This window comes from Wyeomyia smithii, chromosome 3 (assembly GCF_029784165.1).
Source record: "Wyeomyia smithii strain HCP4-BCI-WySm-NY-G18 chromosome 3, ASM2978416v1, whole genome shotgun sequence".
In the NCBI taxonomy this organism is placed as follows: domain Eukaryota; kingdom Metazoa; phylum Arthropoda; class Insecta; order Diptera; family Culicidae; genus Wyeomyia; species Wyeomyia smithii.
Window position 1 is genome coordinate 178,711,691 of NC_073696.1, and position 27,339 is coordinate 178,739,029.

The following is a 27,339-nucleotide window of genomic DNA, read 5'->3' on the forward strand; positions in this document are numbered from 1 at the left end:
TCGCCTGCCACTTGATCACACGACTCTGCATCCTGCCCAGCACCATAAAACCGGTACTAAGCTCATTGATTGTGCCACCGCTGTGGTGGTACTATGCCTTGCGGCCACAAATCCACCGTACCTTCTCTTCTTTAAGACAAAGCTCCTGGAGCGCAACGTTGTCGAAGTGGCGGGGTTCTAGCTGATCCAGCAAAATCCGGTTGACACCCGGGGCGTTGAGCAATCTACTGTTACATGTACCGAGCTTTTAATCGTCGTCTTTATTTCGTCGGCTGGGTCATTGCCTATTGTTCCGGTTCGTTTTGAATTCTTGATTCTGCGTAGTATGTTTATTTTAGCATGCTGCCTTACTAAGGCTGCGATGCCTAGCCTCGCGACGAGGCTGCCGCCTTAGGTGTAGCTGGTGAGACACCGCATTTCATGGTTCAGCCGTCCGCTCCGAATCAGTCGCTGTTTGAGCCGCCCCCAACCTAGAGAACGGAAGCTTAGACAAGCCTATCAGCGTACGACCAAGTTTCCACCGGTTCACCGGTTTTCCCTTGGTTGCGCGTATCCCAGGCGGTGCCACGTGGAGGTAAAGATAGGGCATTATGCCTTGGAACACACTGGGGTCTGTTCTATTCCAACTAGTAAGGGTGTATTGCTGGAAAGCACTGCCCAGCAGTTTATCAAACCTAGTTCTCCTTAATATCGAACCAGTGTTGCTGAAAGAGGTTGGCGTTGACGCTGTGGTCAAGATATTCAGTACATGTTCGGAGATTCAATCCCGAAGTGATTTTTTTACTGTTACGACACTATTTTATGCGTTATTAAATAAGCACATTTATACTCTTTTTTCTCTCCTTTAAATGACATATAAAAAACTAGCCCCCCCTAGAAATTTTTCTTAGTTGCGCCCATGGTTATAATTGTTCCTTTTTATTCTGAAGTGTACGAAGTTTGAGACTGTTCGAAGTTTGAATCGAAACAGTACATCGAATATCGCACCAATTTTCCATCACTAATCGATATAAACGTGCAAGCAGGAAATTGTTGGGAAAAAGTCATGTTGTACAGAGTGTGTCTTAGCCTCCTCTATAGGCTAACCGACACGCGCGGAGTTGACTTGCTGTCATGTGTTGCTTGTTTACCGCGCACGATGAAGAAGCACCGCGACGTCATTGTAAAATTGTTTGTAAGAGGTGAGTGACCCGGCAACAAATTCCGGTGGTTCAAATCTCACGGGGTGAAGCGAATTTTTGTGTATATCACCAACAGTCAGTACTGGGAGACGAACTCGGACTCGGCCTGAGCCGTATAGCAAGAATGAAGAGTCAAACTGATACTTTCGCGGTACGCAGGTCAAGAGTTTGTGTTTTCTGATGAGAAACTTTTTGTCTTGCAACAGCCGCAAACGCCAAAACGACAAGCGCCGACGCCGACGATGGCCAGCATCCCCCAGTCCCACAAAACATCTCGTGATTCCAGAGCGGTGCGTCGGTAATAATTTGGGGGGCTAATAGCTCTCATTGGTGTTTATCGACAAAAAACGTGGAAATCAATGCCGGGTACTGCGAAGCGATGTTCTAGAGAAGTTTGTGGCCTCGGTACTGTAGAACCGTTACGTCCTTCAATAGGACGATGCACCGATCCACAAGGTGAATATCAACGAAGCGTGGTGTCGGGAGAAGTTGACTGATTTTATCGATAAGACTTTGTGGCCACCCAACTCCCGAGTCTTAATCCTGAATTTTTATGTATAGTCGTACATGCTGGCCAAGCAGAGCGAATATAAAATGAAAACTATAGGCTCAAGCTTATTTATAAGATCTGGGACGAGATCTCGATGGATCAGGTGCGTACCGCGTTAGTTTTTATAAAACGTCTCAAGCTTGTCATACACCACAAAGGAAATGTGCTTCCAGCTTCTCAATAAATGCTGCTTCTATTAAAATGTATTCAGAAACAAATAACCATTAATTTCATTTTTTGACATATATTTAAAATGTATTCGAACTTATTGAACACACATACACATACACACGTACACATGGCGGGATTAGCTAAACGCAATCTATAATGAACTGTTTAATCGGACGAAACCGTCATTGTGGAATTCTACAGATTTCAATTGAAGCATTTGAACCACCCATTAAAGAGAAAACGTCTGCAATTTGAAGTTCGACACGATACAGTGGAGCTAAAGCGTGCATACAATTAGTTAGTTTAATCAGTTTTATGGTGACAGATCGTTGAGATCCTATGCCGAATCCAGAATACGTGTCCACAAAACTTTTGTTCTGCTCTTCTTCAGTCTCTTCTTACACCCGCTGCTCTGGCATCCTCGTCGATCCAGCGCGTGCGAGGTCTCTCTCGAAGTCGTCGGCCTGTATCCGGTTCTCTGCTAAATGTTATCTTTGCCGGTCGCTTATCCACCATCTGTGCTACGAGGCCAGCACACAGTAGCTTGCCGTGTTTCATCCGCTTGACAATATCACCGTGTTTGTTTACTTCGTACAGCTCGTGATTCATGCGCCTGCGATACACTCCATTTTCTAGTTTGCCTCCGAGTGTTGATCGCAGGATAATATGCTTAAAGACCCCAAATTCGTCAACCACTTCGAAAGTAAGCCCATCCATCTCACCCGCAGCAACAACATACATAGAACTACCGTGCTTTCTGCTAGCCACCATATACTTTGTTTTGGCAATGTTGATGGTGAGTCCAATTCTCGTTCACGGAGCCCATAAGCATGTGAGACTTCGTAATGATGATACCACTCCTCTGCACGCCTGCCCTTTGTTACGCACCTTCTAAAGCTATGTTGAACAGCAAGTTCGAGAGCCCGTCAACTTGCTTCAGACCATCTAATGTCACAAACGCGTCCGAAAATTAGCCCACTGTCCTGACGCATGATGTGAAACCGTCAAGCGTAACAGTTTAATTAGTTTTGTTGGAAACCATATTCAAGCATTATTTGCCACAGCTATTTGGGTTTCACTGTATCGTACGCCGCCTTAAAGTCTATAAACAGATGGTGTGTCTGCAAGCTGTGTTCTCGAAACTTGTCGAGGATCTGTCTCAAAGTGAACATCTGGTCCGTTTTAGATCGTCCCACTCGCAAACCGCATTGGTATTCTCCAACAAAGGTTGTCTGCAACGGTCTCAGTTGTTGGAACATGATACAGAATTTCATAAGCGATAATCTGGTGAAAAGTTCGGCCGGTAACGCATCCTTCCCTGCGGCTTAGTGGTTCTTCAGCTCTCTTGCAAACATTCTTTACCTCGTTAAATGTTGGTGGGTCCACAGCTTGTTCGTCCTCCCCAATTTCTTTCTGTTCCCTTCGACGACTCTCCTACCTTTCTCACCGTTCTACACCACTTCAAAACGTTGCTTCCAACGCCTGACCACCTGCAATTTGTCGGTAATCAGATTTCTCTCCCATTCATTATACATGGCAGGTACTGGCACGGCTCGGTTCCTGATTCCGTTATTCGTTGCAGAAGCTCCTCTTTACGTTTTTTTTTTTCTGTATGGACTTCCTCACTGCGACCAGAATCGTTGATCTATTGTGAGATATGCCCGGGCGTCTGCTGTATCCCGCACTTCTATTATTAGCAATACCGCTATTGAAAAGCGGCATTGCATATTTTTATTTTTTATTTTATCAGTGCTTGTGTGTAATTTGCTACCCTTCCTTTTTACACGCTTACTCTGTTCTTCTATAGCGAACCTCGTTCCTCCTGCCAAATATCGCCAATTATAATTCCCTGGAAAATTTTCGTTGTGCGTCCTTCTGGCCAGTTTTATTGATAAGAGGGAATTATTTTTGTTAAGAGGAAGTCACGCAAGGGTATTGTAGATTTCAGCGTCAAGGAAGGTTGGTGGGGAGCCTGAGAATAAACCCATGCTTGAAGTTTTTGTCATCGAACGGCCTGATTCTACTAAGATTCGAACCCACGACCATCCGCTTGACAAAGCGGACTCTGCAACCTTGCGGCTACGCAGCTCCCCCTCCTCTTATCTGCTTATTTACTAAGGTAGTGGCCGTTGGCGTAGGGTAATTACCTTTCGGATCAGAACGAGAATCAAATCTTGATCACTCTTAAAAGGTCGATAAATCGAAGCAGACCATCAAAATAGATAGCAAATTGAAAGCGTAATTAAAAGTAGTGATCAAGAGTGAAATTTATGGACAACAGGTAAGCCAAGCCGCCCTACGCCGTTTAGCCAAAAAGTGCTCTCGCCAGAAAGCTGATAGAATACTTATTTTCACTTCCTCAGAACCCCGAAGTTTAAATTTGGAAACCCGCAGGGCAAGGTTTTAGGAAAAATCGTCCGGAAGCTCATCGTCCAGGATTGGGCCGGATTCAACCACTCCGCAAGTTCAACGCTTCATTGTTCACCAGCGAGGGCGGCAAAGGTCGCGAAATTGTCGCGGTTGCTGGCGGCAAAGGTGGTGGGAATCGCGCCAGACGGTTGCGGATTGGTGGCAAAAGGTGGCGGAAGCAGAGAAAGAAAAGTGGCCCCGAAAGAGAGAAGAAAAGGTTAGATAGATTATAAGGAGGTGGTGGATTTTGAGAATAAAATTTTTTTATTAGCCAGATACGTGTTTCGGCATTTAAAGCATTTCCCAGATAACCCGCGAAAATCAAGGATAAGCGTGCGACACTAAGGCATTTTCCAGGGAGTTTCACCAACGCTTACGCTTGTGACTACTGGCAACTTACAACTTCTCGCGCTATTTCGCTGAACGCATCATATATGTGCTTTCAATGCTCGTTCAGGTCCATTTCAGCTGGTTCACCAATCAACTTTCCCAGTATACTCTGCAGCAACTTCTTCCGCTGATAACCTCTGGATGTCCAGACGTATCTTCCTCGCCGATCTTGATTTGAATAGGTTGGACAGCCGGACGCGAATATTGCCTACCACGAGATAGTGATCCGAGTCGATGTTTGGCTCTCAAAAGGACCGCAAAACTATGACATCTGAAAAGTGCCGGCCGTCGATTAGCATGTGTACATGAGTAGATCTGGGAGCAGGCCGCCTTATTGTGGTGTCTCCAGGTGTGCTTCCGAATGTTTAGAAGTGCAAAATGGGTACTACAGATGGCCATTACCCTGGACGCGACGAAGTTCTCTAACCTCAACCCATTGTCGTTGGTGAAGTGAAGGCTTTCCCTACTAGTATCGAAATGAAAGAAAAACCCTCTATTCCGACTTGTACCTTCGTACAACCGATGACAAACTTTATGTCGTGTTGTAGGCACTCTCCATACGTTTTCTCAAGGAGCTCATAAAACTCCTCCTTTACGTTATCGTTTTTATCGTTTGTCGGCGCGTACTCGTTGATAAGGCTGTAATTCAAGAATCTGCCTTTGATCCTTAATACGCTTAGAATTAATAGGCCTCCACCTGATAACACGCTTCATTTGGTTTCCAAGTAGCACGAAACCGACGCTCCATTTCGCTCTGTCACCGTCACTGTAGTAGATGTGGTACTGCAAAGAAATGTCCACGATCGGATCAATCGACGGAAATCACGTTCCCGGTTTTGTATGGCTGTGGTCCAAATCTTACAAAAAAAAAAATTGCTCTCGTATTGCTACTACCTCCACTTTTGCCTTCCGCAGCTTTTGGCCAAGATGCCCGCGGGTGTCGGTTCGAGCAGAGTCCAAGCACTCAGATTGATAAGTTCCCAAAAAAAAATTTCGTTTGCCTAGGACTACACCGATTGTTCCGAATCGTATCATATTCTAGATAGTTCGTAGTATGTTTATTTCAGCGTACTGCCATACTAGGGTTGCGATGCCTAGTCTCGCGACTGGGTTGCCATCTTTGGTGTAACTGGACAGGGTCAATCGTTGTTTGAGCCGTCTCTAACCTGGGGAACAGATGCACAGGCAAGCTGTTCTCCATGAAGAACAACTCTCCCTTCTCTATCAGCATACGATCAAGCTCCTACCGCACAGTGGTCGAAGGCCGGGAAAAACCTCGATTTTTCATATCAATATTTTTGATGTTCTGTATTTTTCCGAAGATTCTCATAGTGTAAATGACCTTTTCCCAATGTTTCATGACAATCGGTTGAGACATCAATTTTAAATCGCTCTTTGAATGTTGCTATATCAGGCAATTTCGATTATTTTCATGTTTGAAATCACAATTTTTAGCTCAACTTCAAACACCTATAACTTCCTCAGTTTTGATCCGATTTTGATTCAACAACTTTCATTTTGAAGGAAAATTTGTGTACTTTTATGTTGATTTTCAAGACTTTCCAAAAATATAACCAATTTCTTAATCGAGGTAAAACATATTGCAGGAAAGCCAAAAACACATGTATTTCTAATTTCATTTCTACCGTGCAATCTTGTGAAACAGTTCGGAACGATCGGATGATCAACAATCAATGGGAAATTTATTGTACTTATCAGATTTTTGGGTCCCGTTTTGCACATCTTTGCTCATAGGGAGATATTTTGAAAATAAAACTATGGAGACGTATGGTGGTCAGTTGTAAAAATATTCAATTTCGTATATTTAAACAACATGATTGACTGGGAAGTATACACGAAGTTTTTTCCAGTAGTTTCAAGCATTTTTATATAAACTTGTAAACCGCTTTCAGTACTGCAAGATGTATAAAGATAGAATAAATTAAATTGATGAGAAAAAAAATATATCGTGAAAATAACGTTGAAATAAATTACTATACGATCTCATAGTTTTTCTTGAAAGACCTCTAACTTGTCGCAGAAAGATTCTATATTGGTCAAACGGCTTAAAACTAAAAAATTTTCAAAATAAAATAAATTGAATTATGACGATTCTTGTACCACCCTAATTCAAAAGGAGTACCCTAAGAACCAAACAAAAAAATGCGATTTTTAAATTTTTCGATGAAGAACAAGTGTGGGAACCACCCCAATTTTCATTTTAGCACCTCTATTCTTCCCGTCGTTTTTATTTCGCTCTTCTCATCGCTCTTAACTTTCGACTACTCGACTTGATCAAGAGGTAAAATAAAACTACTTTTACTTAAAAAAAAAGTGAAATTTCACAGTAAATTGAATAAATAAGAGCAATGAGATGAATATAAGTGTTGAGATGAATATAAGAGCGGCTCTCCTATCAAAATTTTAAGTAAGATTGAAGCAAAAACGAAAATCTAATCATGAGAAAGGTCAAACGGCACTTTAGGTGGATAAATTGCCATTTTCAACATTTTCTGACATCAGAAATGAATTCACCGCTCCAAAATTGTAATAATATGTAATTTACAATCATATAATAAAGACTTTTAGGTTTTTTTCGACTATTGTATAGAGACCTGCCACTGTGTACCGGCTCACCGATCTGCCCTTGGTTGCTCATATCCCAGTCGGTACCACGTAAAGGTAGAGATAGGAGTTGCTGGGCATTATGCTATGGACCCCACTGGGGTCTATTGCGTGCCAACTAGAGAGGGTGTACTGCTGGTACGCACTGCCCAGCCGTTTACCAACCGAGCGTGCATACGATAGGGGTACCCAAAAACTTGACATCAAAGTCGTTATCGGAGATCTCAACGTTCTAGTCGACCAGAAGGAGAAATTTGACTCACTGACTTAACCTCACTAAAGAAAATGGCCATACGTTCCCAAGCTATGTCTACTGCGGACTCCAGAAGACTTTGAGGTCCAGTATACTTCGCCCTCTACCAAGTACACCATGTTCAAGATACTTCTAAGGCCGGTAGTTCTAAACATGCACAATGTTCTGGGAGGACTCGCAAGTAATTTTCAAACAAGGACCATTTTTGGCGGAATATGAATTACGGGCTGGCGCAACTCTGCAAAGAACTCAGTATTCATTAATACTTTTTGCTCCCAAAAACACGCCAAACTTAGTTACATTTATTAGATTAGTTCTCAAGTTATGTGTAAATTTGTGTTTCATTTGTATAGGCCTCTACCTTTCAGACAGGAGAGGGGTATCGAACCTTCATTTAAAAGTTTATTGCCCTCAAAAACATTCGCATGAAGAATTTGTTTTTCTTTGCTTGATTAGTTCTTGAATAGTGCAGTGAGAGCCCTCCCTTTAAAAAAAGGGAGGGTTATCGAACTGCCATAGAAATATTTCTTGTTCCTTAAAACCTCCATTGGCCGAATTTGGTTCCATTTGTTTGATAAATTTTCGAGTTAAGCGGAAATTTGTGTTTATTTTGTATAGGCTTCTTCCTTCCAATGGAGGGACGAGTGTTGGGCCACCATTTAAAAGTTAATTTCCCTTAAAAACATCCGCATGCCAAATTTCGTTTTATTTGTTCGATTAGTCCTTGATTTATAAGGGAATTTATGTTTCATTTGTATAAGCTCCTCTCTTCCAAATGGGGAAAGGGTATCAAACTACCAAAGAAATAATTTTTGCTCTCAAAAACATCCACACACCAAATTTGGTTCCATTTGTTTCATTTGTTCAGTAGTAATGCAGAAATTTGTGTATCATTTGTATGAGAGCCGTCCCTTCCAGAGAAGAGAGGGGTGTAAAACTACCACAGAATTTTTTTTTGCTCTCAAAAACTTCTACTTTCCATTTGTTTGATTAGTTCTCGAGTTGTGCAAAAATTTGTGTTTCATTTATATGGACCCTCCACTTCCAGAATAGGGAGGGGTGCCAATCTATCACAGAAATATTTTTTGCTTTCTAAAACCTCCACATGCCAAATTTGATTTCATTTGCTGGTTTAGTTCTTAAGCTGCACAGAAATTCGTGTTTTATTTGCCAGAGGAGGGAAGGGTCTCAGACCATCATATCTCCTATAGCCCCTGGATCAGACAGACAAACAGGACCGCATTTTTATATGTTTAAATAAAATAAGATTATAAATTGAAGTGGTATATACGTTAAGTACGCAAAAAAAATTCAATTATATCGACATACAGCATTCTGTTCACTTTGCTTATCGATGCAATAGCACCAAAACTGTCGAGTTGACAGAATGCGCGTTTCTGTTGATCATTTTGAACCACATAATAAAACAGTTTGGGCCTTCAGCTCACCAACATGTAGCTTTTTAATAATTAAATGTACCGAACAATCCGGGATTTTAACTTATACATTACAAATCGTTGTTTAAACTGATTCCTAACATGTTCGAAAACAACTTTTTTTTTTCAGAATCTATTACTTTAGACGGACAACAGAAACAAATAAGATGAAATCAGTTGTGAATGTGTTTGATGGTGTGAACTATTTATTCTCCATCAAGGATAATGCTGATCAAAAATATTATTATCAGTAGGAACATAGTTATTTTATACAATTTGTGTGCGCAATTTATCTATTTATATGTTTTATATAGGCTTCGTCCGTGCAGACAAAACCACACAAATTTGTACACAACACATTTGCCATCAAACCGTGCGTGCCACTCCCGATGTGTCTTACTTTGTTGCCTGGGGCAATGCTTATCGGATTTGACAAACGAACGATTGTAGTATTATTTTTTTTTGGGTTTTTGCACCTCATTTGACTCCTACTGAAATGATTTAGGAGCTAATTTTCAGTGCTGCTGAATGGGTTTCGTTTCAAAACTAAAAAATCACAAGAAGGTTGTATGCAAAGCCACGACCGCAAGGTTGAAGTTGGATACTTTTACAAGAAAGATAACCTGGCTGCTTGCGTGTCAGTCATTTTTTCTAGTAAATAAACGTTGACTGTTCCTTGGCAGTATTGTAATTTCTTTTTGTCTGATATTTTGAATGAAGTTCATTGGATATTTTTAAATTTTGTGCAAATGAGAAGTTGAAGTGCTGCCGAATTGTATTATGCACATTTAACAACATCATTAAACGGGAACAGAACAAAGGCTACGGTTATGCAGAACGCGAATGCCGGCGCGATGCGATTCGCCTTACCGTGGTGAAATGTACAGCTCTTTTTAAGGCGAAGTAGAGCTATACATTTCAACAGATTTCGTCTTGCCGAATCGCATCGCGCCGTTATTTGCGTTCTGCATGACCGTAGCCAAACACTAAGCGACGCAGACACGAAATAATAGTCAGAGTATGCATGTAGATGAAGATAATTAACTTTGGATTAAAGCGCAAAACGAGAAAATATTAACTCTTCAAATAATCATTTGTGTTCTTCAAATTTCAGTTGTTCAATTTAATATCCGATGAAATGTTTGTTTATTATCTGATGAAGCTCTTATATAGGCCAAATGATGCATTCTCAATTTACTAGGTCCATAACTCTGCCGACCGTGCTTGGGAAAGCGCGGTATAACGACCAATCAGAGGTCGAATTTTGTGTTTTGACAAGGCTTAAGAGTTTTCAATAGTAGAATCGTTCGAATGATAAAATTGCAATTTCATGCATTTGGTCGGAATCTTAGAAGATTTTCTAATCGATTGCTGCAAAAACGAAGGAAATCCATCGAAAACTAACGGATTTATTAGCATTTGAAATTTTTCTCACTTTTTTCAGTTTTAGATTTTCATTTTCCATCCCTATGTAGCCGAACTTCCTGAGAGAAGTATTCTAATTCAAAATTAAATCTTCATTTATTCATTTGTTGTCCTTATAAGGACAATTGTTCAATTTATCATAGGATGTAGTGTTTATCTTACATCTCTGTGTTACCTTGATAGTGAGGACTAAGGCGCACGGTCAACACAATGAGAAAGGTGTTTTCACATTGAAAACTAGACACGGCTTCACTGGAGGAAGTGTTGGCAAATGCATCTACCGCTAATACCACCGCTATCATACGAAAGCGCGTCGTTTCATGTGGGGAATATCAACAACGAAAAATGACGCACGTCTCAGCATAACCCGAACTGTTTCGCCGTGCTGCTCCCATTTACCTTTACATCGGCCTCAGGGAAGGCTGCATCTGCATCTACCGCTGAGGCTGTCACTATACTGCTATTGGTACCAAAAGCTATTAACTCTTCAAATAAGTGTTTTATTTGTTCTCAAAAGAACAATTGTTCAATTCAAATTCGGATTTACGCAATCGCATCTCTGTAATATTACCGACAATAATATTCTTCTGAACAAACTGATACAACTGTCCCATTAGGCCTCTGCCAGAATAGACGCGAAAAGCGACGCGAACCGATTCGCTCAGCTGTAGGTTAATGTACAGCCATCAGTAGAGCTGTACATCAACCTACGGCCGAGCGAATCGGTTCGCGCCACTTTTTGCGTCTACTATGGCAGTGGCCTTAGAGAAAGTTGCTGGCTGATGTATTCACTTCATGCAAGCCTGCTGCTGATGCTTCCCGCTACCACACTGAAACAGCATTTTAGTGAAGGGAGTGTCGTTGCATCAGCTGAACCTGCTACTATCGATGCTGATATACCCGCTGCAACAGCTACGCTATGCATAGCCATGCCACAGTTGTGGCCGCTATACGCTGGCCCAACTGCTGAGCACCTGCAACGCTATCCGTAGCCATGCCACAGTTGTGGCCGCCATTGGTATCCGCTGTACCTGCATCTGCTGGCCCTGCTGCTATCGATGGTGAGATCCGCTGAAACTGCTACGCTTATTCACAGCCATGCCACAGTTGTGGCCGCTATCCGCTATCGATGGTACCCACTGCTCGCTCCCGCTGCTGCTAAGGGAGGACTGCTGTCGTCGCTGTTCAGAACTACTATGAGCGGCTTCAACTAAAACAGGCTCTTATATAGGGATGAAAATAGGAATGAATTATTTTACGTACGTGGTGGAATGATATAACTTGAAAAATATGTGTGACTTCATTCTGGTTCAGAGCGATCATTTGATAAGCTCCAACTCTTTTTTCAGTTTCTAAAGTTTTTCCTCAGTTTCGTAGCACGGATGCACAAAAATGATTTCTTGTGAACATTCTGTCGAGCCGGACCGATAGCACTCTCATTGAAGCAACAAAATAACAGGGGTCTTCACATCGAGCTCGTATACGAATACCGAGCCGTAAACTGCGTATCTTCCATTACTCGTCAATGGAGGTGAGTATTTTTACGGCTGGGTATTTGTTTACGAGCTCGACATGAATCCCCCTAACATGTTTTGTGTCGTGTTGTGTAGCTTGGTTGAAGAAAATGTTCCCGTCCCCATGTCGCATGTAAGCAGATTATTGCGTTCAGTAGACAGTAGATAGTGTATCCAGCGAATAAACACCGATGGTGCTCTCACACACGCAACGGTTTTAACCCGTATCTTATTGCGGTTTGTAACATCAAGCGATTTCGTTTGCTCGCTGTTGCGTGTTGCATCATGTTGCAACTTGGCAGCTGGGAGACGACGAAATTCTGTTTATGCTGATTGATTGAATCGACTTCATATTAGCTCTGCATAGTCGAACTAACTGCTTTTGTGAATGCGTTCTAAAAGGGCAGTTTATTATTCAATGTCGGTTATGCTGATCGCAGCGTTTGCGCTGCCCCTACAGTGGGGAGTTTACTAAATAAAGTAAAAATTAGACAACTACAACAGAATTTGATTGCATCCCGCACAGAATGTCTGCTTGTGTTGATGCCAGAAAATTATTAACCTTCAATTATTTTTTTATTTGCCTTCAAAAAAGCATTTTGCTGTTCGAAATCGGTTGCTAATTACAACCTTTGAGCTGCCCTAACATTGGGGGAATTAAGATACAAGGACAACATGCACTGTGGAAGCTATTTCACATTCAGTAAATTAGACGAGTGCGACATATTTAAATTTCTAGGATGCAACATAGAATACTTGCTTGCGTTGACAAAAATTATTAACTTTCAATGACTTGTTTATTTGCCTTCAAAAAGGCATTTTGATTTCCAAAATTGGATTTCCTGATGGCAATCTTCATGCTGCCCCAACACGGGGGGAATAATGGCTGTCTGGTGACACACGCTGAGAAAAACCGCGCTGCTCCTGAGACGTGGTGACCAACCACAGAGCTAGTGCTGCTGCTGAGAAGGACGACTGCTGTTGTCGTTGTCTAGAACTATTATGAGCGGCTCCGGCTGAAACAGGCTCTTATATAGGCCAAATAGCATGTTTTCAATTGCAAGGTATATGATCCTGTCGACCGGGCTTGGGAAGCAAGCATATAACGACCAATCAGAGGTCGAATTTTTCGTTTTGACAAGGCTTGACTATTTTCAATAGTACAATAGTGTGAATAATAAAATTACAATTATTCTATTTTGGGAAGAATCTTAGAAGATTTTCCAGTCTATTGCTGCAAGAACGAAGGAAATCCATCGAATACTAACCGATTTATTAACATTTGAAATTGGACATATTTTTCACTTTTTTCGGTTTAAGATTTTCATTTCACATCCCTATGTAGCCGAACTTCCTGAGAGAAGTATTCTACTTCAAAATGGTTTCTTCCGCAATCAGGGTTGATATTTGTTGACACTCTTGAGTGAAAGTGAAAAAAAGCATCCATAAACGTTATTTTTTTACAATCCTTTCAGAGTTCTCCCTTCCCGCCTTTTGCTTGGAAGTGAACTTTCAAAACACCTCATTATATTTCAGGCGATGGAAGCAAGACAACAAAATCAGTTCATCAGTTAACGAGGGTTGTCAAGGCATCGGTCAGTGTCAGTGAAAAAGTGCTTCGGTGAGGTTTATTTTGGTTAAGTGGACTGTTTTTATTTTTCGCTTTGAAGTGAAAATCATTTGGTTGGATTTGTCGTCAAATTTTATTCCCTAACCGTGAACGATGCGCGCGATCTATTTCATCTGAGTATAACAGCACGTTACTAGGACGAAAATCTAGTGTATATGAAAGAGTGCTGCGATCATTGGAAGTGAAAATTGAAAATGATTGGCTGTAATTTTCGAAGAATTTTGCTGGGGAAAATGACTTTTATCAGCACTTGCCGCAATATGTCTCGTACATGAAAAGTAGGGTGGCAATAGAAATCGACTTTTCGAATTTCGTTTAGAAGTAGGGCTCAATAGTTTTGTCTTCGAAAAAAGTTCCCATACTAAACTTCAGCTTAACCTGACTTCGGGAACACGAAAGCATTATTTTTTGACCAATGAAAAAAATGCACAGGTAGTTCATAAATTTCTGAATATCAAAAAATTCTGATGTCAAATGTCTCAAAAATGCATGAATCATCGAGATCTGGTGTTAACAAAAACAAAAAAAGAAAAAATCGATCGGTTAAAGTATCACTTTTCGACTGAACGAACTTCTAAATGCGACGATGGACTATTTTTTTTCATACAAGTCATTACCACCCTTATCAGTAGTGAATGCTTGTAGCGATTGTATATGAATACCAGAACAGAGACATGTCTGGACGTGCGTAATATGTCCTAAGAAACAGATCCACGTTATTAAGAATCGTGTTCAAATGAATTCATAAAAAGGTATATGCACAGTAAAAAAAATTTACATTACTTTAAATGCACTTAAATGGAGCATTGAAAACCATGTAATATTCCGTGTGGCATTATATTCACATGCAAAGTCAATAAATATATAGTGAATTTGCATGCATATTTATATTCGATGCTTTAAGTTTATATCAATTACCGTACAAATTTACATGGCTCAAAACGATTCTGTATTTTGCATTATTAACGGTGTAAAATTGTATATGTTTTTCACTTTATGCGTTAGAAATCGTTATGTGCTTTCATTTGTATTAGTTGTAAATTTCATTTTTTGGTACTGTGTGGTCCTTTCTTGGTTTCTTTTTCTCTGCTATTTTTTCTACCCGCAACGCAACGCAAACTGCTCAAACTGAAGCTCTTCGTTCTCACGCAATGTGTCACAAAAAACAGCACAAAGTGTTGTTCCGTTCTCGCTCTCTTGAAATATTTCTCACTTGGTGATATCTTTCAAAGTCATTTCGTTTTCGCTCTTTCTCTTTGTGCCTGTTGGTTGTCAAAATGTGTAGGTACCGTTCTCGTTGTGCATTGACGTAAAATTAACACAATGAGCGCAATGAGTGTGCGAATGACAGCCCTGCTTATTAAAGACTAACCTTGTTACTTGAGTCGGCAAAGTTGTACATGATATTTTTGTCTTCTAAAAAAAATATACACCGTATATTTTTTTTCAAATTAAGAAGGAATTAAATACTAATTATCTCAAATTAAAATGCTCATTTATTAAAAATCTATTTTTTGTCATAAAAACTTTGCTTTAGTTTTGAAGAACCCCCTTTGATTGATTGATACTACTTTGAACTTTAAGAAATTGAAGTTAATTTCTAGACGGGCTTCGGTAAAATCACTATAAATCATTATAAACACTTTTAAAGTATTTATTGAAGCTTTATAGAGGTTCGACTGAAGCCCGTCAAAAGGCGGCATCGGGCACTAGAGGGTTAACAATAAATTGGTCGAAGATACTGTACTAATCAAGCAAACTGTTTTTGCTTCCCAAATATTTTAATCAATAATAATACTCCAAAAGTCGGATACTCGTAAGCATAAAAAAACTGTGCTAACATATGAATCAAGTTCACTGAGCCGAGTGCCTATTTTTTTTCTAAAAATATAACTCTTCTTTGCGGTAAGAGAATCGTCCTCTTTTTATCTAGCTCTCAGAAGGGTTTTTGTAAAAAGGTATCGAGGATTACAATTATTTTTAGAGTCAGAACGGTTTGTTTGATTGGTGTGATCCCGGACGAACACATACGATTCGTATAGATTCTCTAGGATTCCTCACATTGGATTCGTGAGCGTCCTTGAAAAGGATTCCTGAAAAAAGAATCCTCAGGAATGCCCTGTATATGGCTCTAGGATTCTTGAATAAGAATCCTGAGTGGGAATCCTCCGGATAGTGTTTGCGATTCCTTTCACGATTCCGTCACCGAGTTAAAAGTATCCTGGGGATTCTTACTCAGGATTCTCTGCGTGTTAGTAAGGGATGCCTTCGGGAAAGTAGTAGATAATAATTTTGGTAATGGCTTCTATATTCATCTCATCGCTCTTATTTATTCAGTTTACCGTCAAATTGTACTATTTTTTTCATAGAAAAACGTACCACTAAATAGGAGCGATGAGATGAATATAGGAGCGTTTACCCTACACATTTTTCTCGAAAAGACAAAATTACTATCTACAACTTTCCCGGCGGCGTTACACCAATCAAACAAACCGTTCTGGCTCTAAAAATAAATGTAATCATCGATACCTTTTCACCAAAACGCTTCCAGAAGCCAGATCAAAAAACAAGGTCGATTAAAATGGTTGCCCGTTCGTATAGACACGGCAGTCATTAATAGTTTATTTCTCGCGGTTAGAAATTCTGCTGTTGCATTTTCCCAGAAACCTGTTGAAGCTCTTGGTCCATCTCGTTTACTGTCCAACAACTTGAAAATTTAAATTGTAATTATGCAATGATTTTGAGCAAAATGATTAAAAGAATTAAAACAGTCATATATTAAATTGATATTTGGCCATGTTGCGCAATTTAATGTGATTTTAGCTTTGTCCGTAATCATTTCAAAAATCATAATTTATCATTGAGCTATTCAATTTGGCAATTTTCTTTCATATACAATTATATAGAAATATTTAGTGTTTGGTCTTACGATTTTGCTTTTCCAGGCCGAAGGAGTCCAATTTACATTATTCTTCAATCAGGTGAAATATTTCCGCTGTAATATTTTTTGTTAAAAAAGAAACGGTACGGATTTTTATCTAATTCTGCGTAACCCCGGGATCTCCTGCCCTGCCCGTGTAACGTCAACAAAAACTCTAAGTCCGTAATTAGAATACTGCCTGCGAGCCAGCAGCAGTGGCAGGTATCACCGCTGTTCATTTCCTCGTGCGTGCAGGATGCTCCCAAAAATTGGATTAAATTTTCGGGCAAATCAGATAAGACAGATTTTTGGAGCTTGGAAACAAAATGGTTTATGCTTTGGTTGGGTCTGGATAGGTTTTATTATTTTATTCTCGTCGTGTGTAACGTACTTTGCCATTTACCGACCTGAAGCAATCTGGTGTAAATTTCTTTGGCATATACTGGCTTGTCCTGAAACGAGTTCATTTGGTAGATTCAGAGATTTTCTGCTGGTAAACTTTTATCAGTTTTGGTATCTACTGAATGGTTTACAAATACCGTAGCTGCGCAGATCTGTTTCCGGCACAACTTTGCTGAGATACTTGTAAACATAAGGATGAAAAATGTTACGTAGCGGAATAAGCTTTTGTATTTATTTAAAGGTAAGTTTAGGCATGAGAAAAAGATGACAAAACAGAATGGCTTTTTTAATAATCTTGTACGGCGATTTGTGCTAAAAACAACATTGAATTTGTTACGAGGATAATGAAAATACGCAACGCACTATTCCATTGCTATTATTAAAAACATGTTATTTCAATATTTTTTCTCGCAAAAAGAAAGTTGAGAAAATAGAGTATTTTTCAATAAATAATTTATTTTATATTTATTTTAGAACAGTTTTTGAAAAACGTTCATGAGCGAGACTATTTAATTTTTTTATAAGATGAGAAAATTAATAATATCAGTTGTCCATGTGAATTCATGAATTACTAGTTTTCAAATTGTGCGTATTTCAAGCAGAATAGATATTTAAAATTGAATTTGTGAACCCATCATTAAAATTTATTTGTTAATAGAACCTTGTATTACGATTAATTGTTGGATTTTTCCATACATACCTGTATGTAACATAATCCCATATTATTATATCTAAACTAAATTTGTTTTTAGCAATAAAACCACTTAAAAAATTATGTTGAGGTGTAAATAATTAAAACTGGTGTCAGAACGATACTTTAAACTGAAACGAACAAAATTACCACGTAAAGAATCTTATATTTGCATCTAGGCGTCGTACACAAATTACGTAACGCTACAAACCTAGATTTCAGACCCCCCTACGTAACGCTGGACAACCTGTCCCCCCCCTCAAAATTTGCAATTTTGAGCAAACATCACAGTTACGTAATGTTCTCAACTACCCCCCCTCCCCCCTATGTAACAATAAGTAACGCAGACTTAACCCCCCCCCCCCTTCATACGTTACGTAATTTGTGTACAACGCCCTACTGTGGTAATGTAAACGTCCTAGAATTAAATAGTAGCTCATTTCACTAGAAGCTAATTCGAATGTCTCGGATGTTTTATCAGTCAGAGCGTACCTTCAGATTTCGTCCTCTCGGAAGGGATAGCCTAAGAGATAGTCCTGAAATATGCATTTAAATCTTACATCGCTCATACACATGGATACAAACACACAATGTTTCACAGAAAAACCACACGATAATACCACAACAGAAGCACGACCAACAACCGCATTATTATGGGCAAACTAAGATTACGTTTGAATAAATTATTTCTACCGTTGAAATTTTGCTCCAGCATTTTTCTGCTCCACTGGCAAATGGTCTTCAGGTGTAATCTGCCAGCGAAACATGCACGTTGTATATCAGTGATAATAAAAACATAATGAAGTAATGCGTATAATAAGGTACACCTAAGTACTACTGAAGTGTGATAAACAAGCTCTCGAGTATCTACTGTACCCACTGTGTTGTTAGCTGCTTTCCTTTGTTATTTGAAAAATTGTAAGTTCCAGTTTTTGTTGAAAACAAAATTGCCCGCGAATCCATTACAATTTTCAGTCCAATTTCTTTCTTCCCAAATACCAGCTGATCCGAAAATTAAAGTATCATCTATCATCACTGTCAACGCTTTTTATGAGCGTAATCCTTTCTCTGTTTTTTGATCGCTTATCATCATCCCCAGCACCGTCACCATCGATATTATCATCATTATCATCACTCTGAACATAATCACCACCGTTACCGTCATCTTTATTATCGCCGCTATGCAAATGTGTACAATTTTGCTTTATGGCGTTTCACACCAGAGCGAAGGAACTTAAATTTAAAAAGCTTTTCTAATTACATTTGGAACCAATTTCACGGTAAGCATCAGCACAAGAGAGCACCCGAACGCAAGACAGAGGATTTCCTTTTTCATTAAATTCATAAATTTGACTCATTTTTCACTTGATACGTACTACCACCGATGCTGCTGCTACTGCTGGGCGCCAACTGTTGACACGATCTACCGCATATACCACTGAATTTAACTTTAATTACACGCCCGCTTTGGAAAGACTATCAGCTTAAAGATGCTTCTATATTCACTACCTCACATCACATTTGACAATCTGTACTGTGCACCTCCGCGCGTTGAGATCTTAGAACATAACAAGGGACGTCTCTTGTAATCTCACAATAATGGAGATTCAGCGATGTTTGATAAGAAGTAAACCGACTACGGCTAAGCGCTACACCGCTCTTAAGATTGTTGAAACTTCGCCATTCACCGAGTATTACGACAGCCAGGACTAAATACCATGCTGAATAGAAAAGCCAGGCTTTAGATCCAACCGATTTAACGATCCTATTTCACCAGTTGTAATGTAATCCAATTTTCGTCATTCAATTATGCTGTTTTCATGGAAGCTGTTTTATCCACCATCCACCAACCAAAACATACGGAGCGCTTCGTCGAATATCCACAAATATACCGCCACACTAACACATCCGGCAACTTCTACACAAATTCCCAGCAGTGGAATTTCGCGAATTCACCACGCGGATTGTCTTGTCCCGCACTCGAATCGCGGTGTAGCTTTTGCTCTGCTTTCACTTGCTTCTTTGCAGTTGTACGTACCGTGTTGCGGTTTTCAATTTATTTTTAGAGCGCGTTAAAACTCACACACGATTTACCCCGCGAGGTCGGCTTCGAATCGAAACAAAACCCGCCCGTAGGTTTCACTGCTCTAACCGTTCTCTGCACAATGGTGAGCCCCGCGCGCCAAACTGGCCGACAATGACAAATGAAACGACAGCCCGTCACACAATTCCGCACTTGCCACTTGCCACCTTTAGGACAACGGTTTCTCACTCACAGAAAGGACAGGGTGATCCCGCGGAAAACCACGACGAAACAATTGATTAGCCAACTGCACGATCGCACGACACACATGAACCGTGTGAACCGTAGAGACCCTTACCTTCAACTGACGATAAACAAAACGCACGGAGTTCTGAATCACGGCAAACAGAACGATCGGCCAAAGTATATTAATTCACGCTCTCAGCGCCTGGTCTCTTGCTCATCGCTTCGGGCAGCTGCTGCCGCCGCCGGAAAATTCTTGATACACGGGGAAAATGGTTCATTTGCATGCATCCAGCATCATCGCACAATACAGCTCAGCTAGCGAGAGCAGGCAGCGAGAGAACCGATCCGTAGCGAAAAAATGCCGCCAAGAGAAACATTCTGTGTTTAGGTACGGATGGGCCATCGCATCCGGGGCATGCGCTCGACTGCGTGAATGACAGAATGAAACCGGATGAATCCACCCAGCTGGTAGCGGATTGTGTGTGGTGAACGTTTCGCTGCGAGTAGTTTGATATCCTTCGGGCTATGAACCCATTCAGTTCTGGCTTCTTCACATTTTATGTTTATTATTGACGACATGTATTTTAAGAAGCTAAAATAATTCAGTTTGCTAAATGAAATAGTCCAATACTTCATTCAATGTTTCTTGATCTTAAAATATATGGTTACGTATTACAAAAATATTATCAAAAATTATGTTTGAGGCTGAAACTTGAAAAAATTTTCAAATTAAGAACACCTGCCCTTTGCATAAATCATCAAAATAGAATAAATCATCTTATTAACAGGAATTCTAAGCTTTGTTTGAATTTCTGATTTACAAACAAATTTTAAGACCAGCAATTCTTTATGCTGTACCGATCTGGTCAAGTTGTTGTATAACAAGGAAGAAAACGCTTCAAAGGATTCAGAATAAAATTCTAATTTTTTTTTTGAATCGTCCTCCTTGATTTGGAACACTTGATTTACATAAACTTACTGGTGTTAAAACATTAGAAGCTATGTCATATAAAACTATTTTTAATTTTCGACGAAAATCGGCGGTTAAGAAAAACCTTAGCTCCAGCGCAGCATATAACTTCATGAATTTTAAGAAATCACGTTTATTTCAATAACTTAAAAAAGCAAGAACTCACACGCTTTTTGCGTAGTTGTTATCAAGGTTTTGGCGAGTGACAGGAAAATTTATTACTACGTTAATTATGATTCAGAGCGTTTTTTTAAATGTTTTGTTATTTTTCACGATAGAAACAAGCTTGTTTGTTTTTTTCTGTGTGCAAAAAACAAAAGCAAAACCGTGCACCGAGAAGCAAAAACAAACATTAAATGTATGCTCATTGAGAAAACTTTACGGATAATTTATGGTACTACTTTTACTGATAATTAATGGAACCTGTTTTGATCTAATGAAATTTCTAACAAATAAGTGTTCATCATTCAGCAGCAGTAAATTTTCCTCGATGAGTAAAGGCTGGCTTAGGCGATTTAATATTTTTGATGAATGTTAATTAATAAACGAGAAAACACTAAATCTTCGATAAACATCCGCTATAGCTACTCTCACACGTGCTATAGCAATCCATACATACGAACGAATGAGAAATTTAGTTCGAAGGCATGCGCTGTTATAAGCGACCAATATTTGCCACCACCTGCTTCCTGCTGCTCCAAAAAGTACCGTCCGCTTTGCCGGTCAATGAACGAATGAGAAATTCAATTCGATGGCGTGCGTATGATACCGGTAGAGTTTTGGAATGTAAATGATGGGGTGAAATGTTCGAATGGTGGTACCTTATATATCAAGATTTCGTCAGTTATTTGGAAAGAGGGAGGAGGTTAGAAGAATAAAGAATGGCAAGGAAAGTAAAAAAACCATCGGGAACAAAAAGTGACCTCGCGTAAAATAACAACAACAACAACAAATCGTTTACAAAATCAGATCAGTTGTATCCGTTAGTGTTGGCTGTGCTTGGGAAGAGAGGTAGTGATTGGTTGCTCGGTATGATTTAGACAATCGATGTTGTTTACCAATTTTTCAATAGTGTATCTCAAACAATATGTTGTTTTTGTTACATAAACTTTACCGTAAAAAAATTTCTTATCAGTTGATGCCAAAACCTCAATATTTTGAGAAGAAATGACTGATATAACGCATGCGTGAAAAAAATGACTTTTCCATATGGTGGTAAAAAAATAACTAGCACAGAGAATTTAGTTTGATAAATTTCCCATGGAAAGCAATTATATTAGCTTACTCACAAAAAAAAATCTACGATCTTGCGTGCGGCCTTCCCGCAGTTAACCGGAACATTCCCCATTGCGGACGAAAACATGCGTGTAGGCATGTTATTTATTTCTTTCTTCGTTTTATTTATCAATTCCTCCTCAGTTTTCGCTACAAAATTGTTGGAGTAGATCTTACGCTTCAGGTTTGCCCAGAAATCCTCGATAGAACGCAACTTTAGAACGTTGGACGGGCTCGCCAACTTGGATACCACATCCAAATTCAGCAGTTCAGCAGCAGTTTTTCTCAAACGATCGCTTCGAATAGTGAGCCGACGCCAGATCCTGCTAAAACACAGCGTCTTCGGCCTTTTGGTATTTCTTGATGATCGACGCAACTTCCGGCAGACACTTCGTACTATAAATTTTCCCGTCCACGGTCAGTCCGGAGCGAAAGAAGAGCAGCTTTGACATCCCATTCTCGCTGATTGTCAGCCACAGCAGCGCCTTCTTGGGGAACTTGGTGTGTGAAAGAAACTTCACCTTGGTGCTTACTTTCTCGTGGGGGAAGTAAAATACGAAGTGCCCTGCCAGTCGTTGCCATCCATGGTGAAGCAGGCCTTTTCGTCCATCACCACCGTCACGTCGTGATTTGCCGAGAATTTATAACCAGCGTCGAATTCACCATATTATTCAGGCGCTGCCACTGCGCCATTGCCTGCAGGTCCGAGACTAGTGAACGGGACTGCTGCTTCCTGGCATGTATTTCCATTTTCACCAGGCACTTTTCACAGTTTAGTCGGTTGCACCGACCTCGCCGCTGAACACATGCAGCGATGTAGTCACTTTTCCCTCGGTCTTCCTCTTCAGCATCCTTTGGGGCTCTTGTCGCTCAGGGTTATCGGACGTCCGCAAACGGGCTCCCTTTCAATTCTCTGTTTGTTGTCCAATAGTGCCAAGGTTTTGTAGATGCCGGAACGGGTGTATTTGGTGTCCACAAACTGCCTGACGATGTCCTTTCTCGACGCAACGGGGTACCGTTCTTCAAACGCGCACAGCTCTGAACGGAGTAGCTTTACTGTTTTCGCCATCTCGGTTAGAGTTCGACTGATAGAGCTATCAATTTTTTTTCTGCTGACTCAAGGGTTAATTTGATTGATGCTGCATGCGTAGTTCGTCAGTACGTGTAAAGGTAAACCCATGAAAATTCGGCAATTTGTGTCCATTTTTCTAGCGCAAACGTTATAAGCTCTCAAGACCTGACCACTTTTCCCTGGTTTTCCTTGATTGAATTACTATATTTTCAAATTCGTTGCCTAACTTCGATTTAGACGTTAGTCCAACGTCAAAAAAAGAGTCGTTCGTTGGAGGTCCATAGATGACCGTATATGCGTGTTCGGAAAAATGGCCTTTACGTCACTTTGTCATCTCACGGCAGTTCAGGCCTTTTAAAAAGGAAGCAGCGAGGTTGGGACTCAGCATGAACTCTGCCAAAACAAAGTACATGGTGGCTGGCAGGGAGCGTGAGAGTTCCCGTGGTGTTGGTGCTGAGGTGGAGAGAGATGGGGAACGATTTGAAGTGGTTGATGAATTTGTTTACCTTGGTACGCCTGTGACATGTGACAAAGATATGAGCCGTGAAGTGAAACGATGAGTTGCAGCTGTAAACAGGGCCTTCTACGGACTACATAACCAGCTAAGGTCCCGTTGTTTGCATACTCGCACAAAACTAGCGCTGTATGAGACGCTGGTACTCCCGGTGGCCCTTTACCAACATGAAGCATGGACGCTGAAAAAAGCTGATCGACGAGTGCTCGAAGTTTTCATGCGTAAAGTCCTGCGATCGATACTTGGCGGAAAATTAGAAGATGAAGTTTGGCGCACGCGCATGAATCACGAGTTGTATCAAATATCGTTTGCGTTTTTCTCTTATATGGTTCCAAAACCATTTGGAGTTGTTCCTCATGTCAATTTCTATATGAGGCCTTATCTGGTGTAGAGATATTTTTCTACCATGCATATTTTTTGGAAAGACAAGATAATAAGATCATAAAAGGGTGGGTCTTTTAAGATAAACAATTCTGATAGTACTTTTTGGTTTTTTTTCATATATTTTTTCTGAAAGGACGAAATTACTCTCTACAACTTTTTCGGAGACATCATATCAATCAAACAAACCGTTCTTGTTTTATATTTTTATAAAATTTTACTTTTTTGTTTTTCATTTCTCCATGATCAGAAAATAAAAACCTAAATTAATCCACCTCACAGTGGTTTAAAACGCGGAAACGTGATCGTCAGCCTTTTGAGTATAAAAATGCCATTTAAATGCTACAGTGTATTCGACAAAGTTTATGTAGATGTTAAGGGGCATCTTTTGATGTAAATGAATTTTCGAATAATTCACCTAAAAGTGAGATAAAAATTTTATTTTTTTATTTACTAGCGGTCAGACCCAGCCTTTCTCATTCAAACCTATTATTTGTAAAAATAGATTTACATGAACGCTTCAATCCAATAAATGTGTATTCACTTTTTGGGTTCTAAAATAATGAAGTTGTAATTTAAGTATAAAATATGAAATTTTGACGTAATGTACGTAAATGACTCTTAATTTCGAACAATTCAATCACGAGCGATACCGGGAACATTCAAATGGTACGATACCACATTTAAATTATATTGAGGCCACATATATCGATCAAAGCAGGTATAGTTTTAAATAGCCTTTGAATTTCTTTTCTTTCCATAACTTTTAAACCACATATCAAATTGTTACGAAGTTTGTTATTTGTAAGTTTGAGAGATGAGTCATTCGTATGACACTAGTTATGTTCAAATAAGTCGTGTAATCCTTGAGATAATAGACTTTCGTTGTTTTTATAATTTAATACATAACGGTTGGAATGAAAATACGATTAAAGTCAAATAAAATGGGAACGTATAGGAAAGCCGAACTTTTCATTTGACACTAAGATCGTTGAATTTAGTCCAGCCATTTTTGGGAAAACGAGTGAATTTGAAAAGTCACCGGTACATGTTTCTTTTCACATTTTTTGAACCACGTGTTTAATCACTATAAAATTCATCAATTAACCTTTAACTAGCCCGTTAATTTGATACCAATATTGTTCAAATCGGTTGTGTACTTTCTGAGATAATGAAGTTTCGTGATTTTCATATTTTGATACATTACAGACAAAGTAACAGACTGATTACATTGAAATTCAATAGGGTGTTATGAGGCAGCTAGACCTTTCATTTGACACTAATTTCGTGGAAATCGGTTCAGCCATCTCTGAGAAAAGTGAGTGAGTTTAGGTAGTCTTCGGAATATGTTCCTTTTCAAAGCTGGATTTCACATTTTTCAACATAACAGGCAAAGTAATAGTCCGATTGCAAAAAAAATCAATAGGGTCTTATGGGGTAATTATACCTTCCAAATGACACTGATTTTGTGGAAATCGGTTCAGCCATCTCTGAGAAACATGATTGAGATTAAACACTCTCCAGAACACGTTTCTTTAAATAACTTCTGAACCACACGTTCAATCTTCATGAAACTCAAAAGTTAAGGGTTCTTTAAGTAGCTCGTTCATTTGAAACCATTTTTGTTAAAATCGGTTTTGTTGTTTCTGAGATAATGATGTTTCGTGATTTTCACATTTTTAAACATAACCTTCAAACTAAAAATCCGATTGCAATTAAATTCAATAGGATTTTATGAGGCAATTAGACCTCTCATTTTCAATTAATTTCATGAAGATCGGTCCAGCCATCTCTGAGAAAATCGAGTGAGATTGGGAGAGCGTTACATACACACACACACATACACACACACATACAGAAAATGCTCAGCTCGTCAAACTAAGTCGATTGATATACGAGATTCGACCCTTTGGAGCACTTTTATATCTTTGGTTTTTCCAGTGATTGCTATACCTTTCTAGGAGAAAGGCAAAAAAGAAGCTTAGAAAAGTTAAATTTTTTTTTGTTTATTTTATCTCTTGAAATTTTTTTTCATGGTCGATATATTTTTCAAAGAAAAAACAGACTTATTGTCTATAACCTCGTCGAAGCTGTGTGGGTGTGCGTCAGTGTGTCTATAGGGCTTAATGTGAGGTTACCTTTGCTGGCCAGCCGGTGAAAGGTCGGGAAAACCGCTCTCATCCAATACGCCCCACCAGGTGCTCAGGGGTAATGGTTTGGGAGGAGTGGAGGAATTGATCGGTGCCGCTGCCGCCGTGTTTCCTCTGCAAGGTTTCTTTCCGATCACCTGCTGGGCTGAAGGCACACCTGCCCTTTAGTTTTCAACCGTTGGCCCTGGCACGATCCTGCTGATCCAAACTCGGCCGATTTTCTCCACTTCGAGGGGTTTTTGGATCCCAGCGCCGTAATTTTCCAGGCTCTAAAATACGAGTCCTGACGAGAGGGAGGTAAAACTCAGCTTCGTGTCTAACCTTATTAATTCTCGGGGAGGTTTTTCTCTACCGTCCCAAGTATCAAGTATTTTTCTATTTTACCTGATTTTCCTTTGTATGTTTTTTAGCATTGTATTTCGTGTTTAGTGTAATAAGAACTTAATCTGAACCCTATGTGTGCTGAGTGTTTTTAAAATAAACTACACTGAAAATATATTTTAGGTTATTCCACGAAAACGTGTGCATAATGCACAAAACCTTTTGTTGTTTTCTGCAATGAAATCAATGTGTAATAAATACCAATGTATTTTCGTCAGAACTCTCAAAGTACGTATTCGTATACGTAACGAAAGTTTTTTTTAAATAAACGCAATCATTCGTACAAACAAACGCTGCATAATGTTAATAGTACGAAAAATCAGAAAGCCTACGGAATAACATATAGGGTGTGGGACTAGTTCGGTAGGGGTTTTCTTCGTCATATATTTCTCATTAGAATGAAGCAAAAATTAAGACGAAGAAAACCCCTGACGAACTAGTCCCACACCCTACATTATACGAAATCAGAAATAACATAACACAAAAATTTTGTTCGAGTAAATACTCGTGCTTTCGTTTTTTTGTTCGTTGTAATCCACGTTTGTACGAGAGTACATTCGTGAATTGTACAAATTATGCGTAATGTTGCAATTCTATTCGATAACTTGCAATACGAATATTCGATACAATCAACAAAAGTGCTGTACAATCTACGAATTCCATGGTTACGAAACGTGAGTGCAGAAAAAAACGAAAAAATATTTTCAGTGTACTATTTATTTCATCCCAT

The 27,339-nt window shown here is 39.6% G+C and overlaps 1 protein-coding gene across 2 annotated transcripts in view; it reads right to left on the minus strand.

Annotated features, from left to right (window-relative positions):
* The window catches only part of LOC129726663 (protein eva-1 homolog C), a 421,987-nt gene extending 401,983 nt beyond the window's left edge, over nt 1-20,004 (minus strand). Inside the window, exon 1 of one of the 2 annotated variants that reach the window (XM_055683616.1) lies at nt 18,974-20,004. The gene's annotated coding sequence lies outside the window, so the exon portion shown is untranslated. The remainder of the gene's footprint in view (nt 1-18,973) is intronic. The other variant, XM_055683617.1, reaches the window with a different exon arrangement.
* Nucleotides 20,005-27,339: the final 7,335 nt, after the last annotated feature.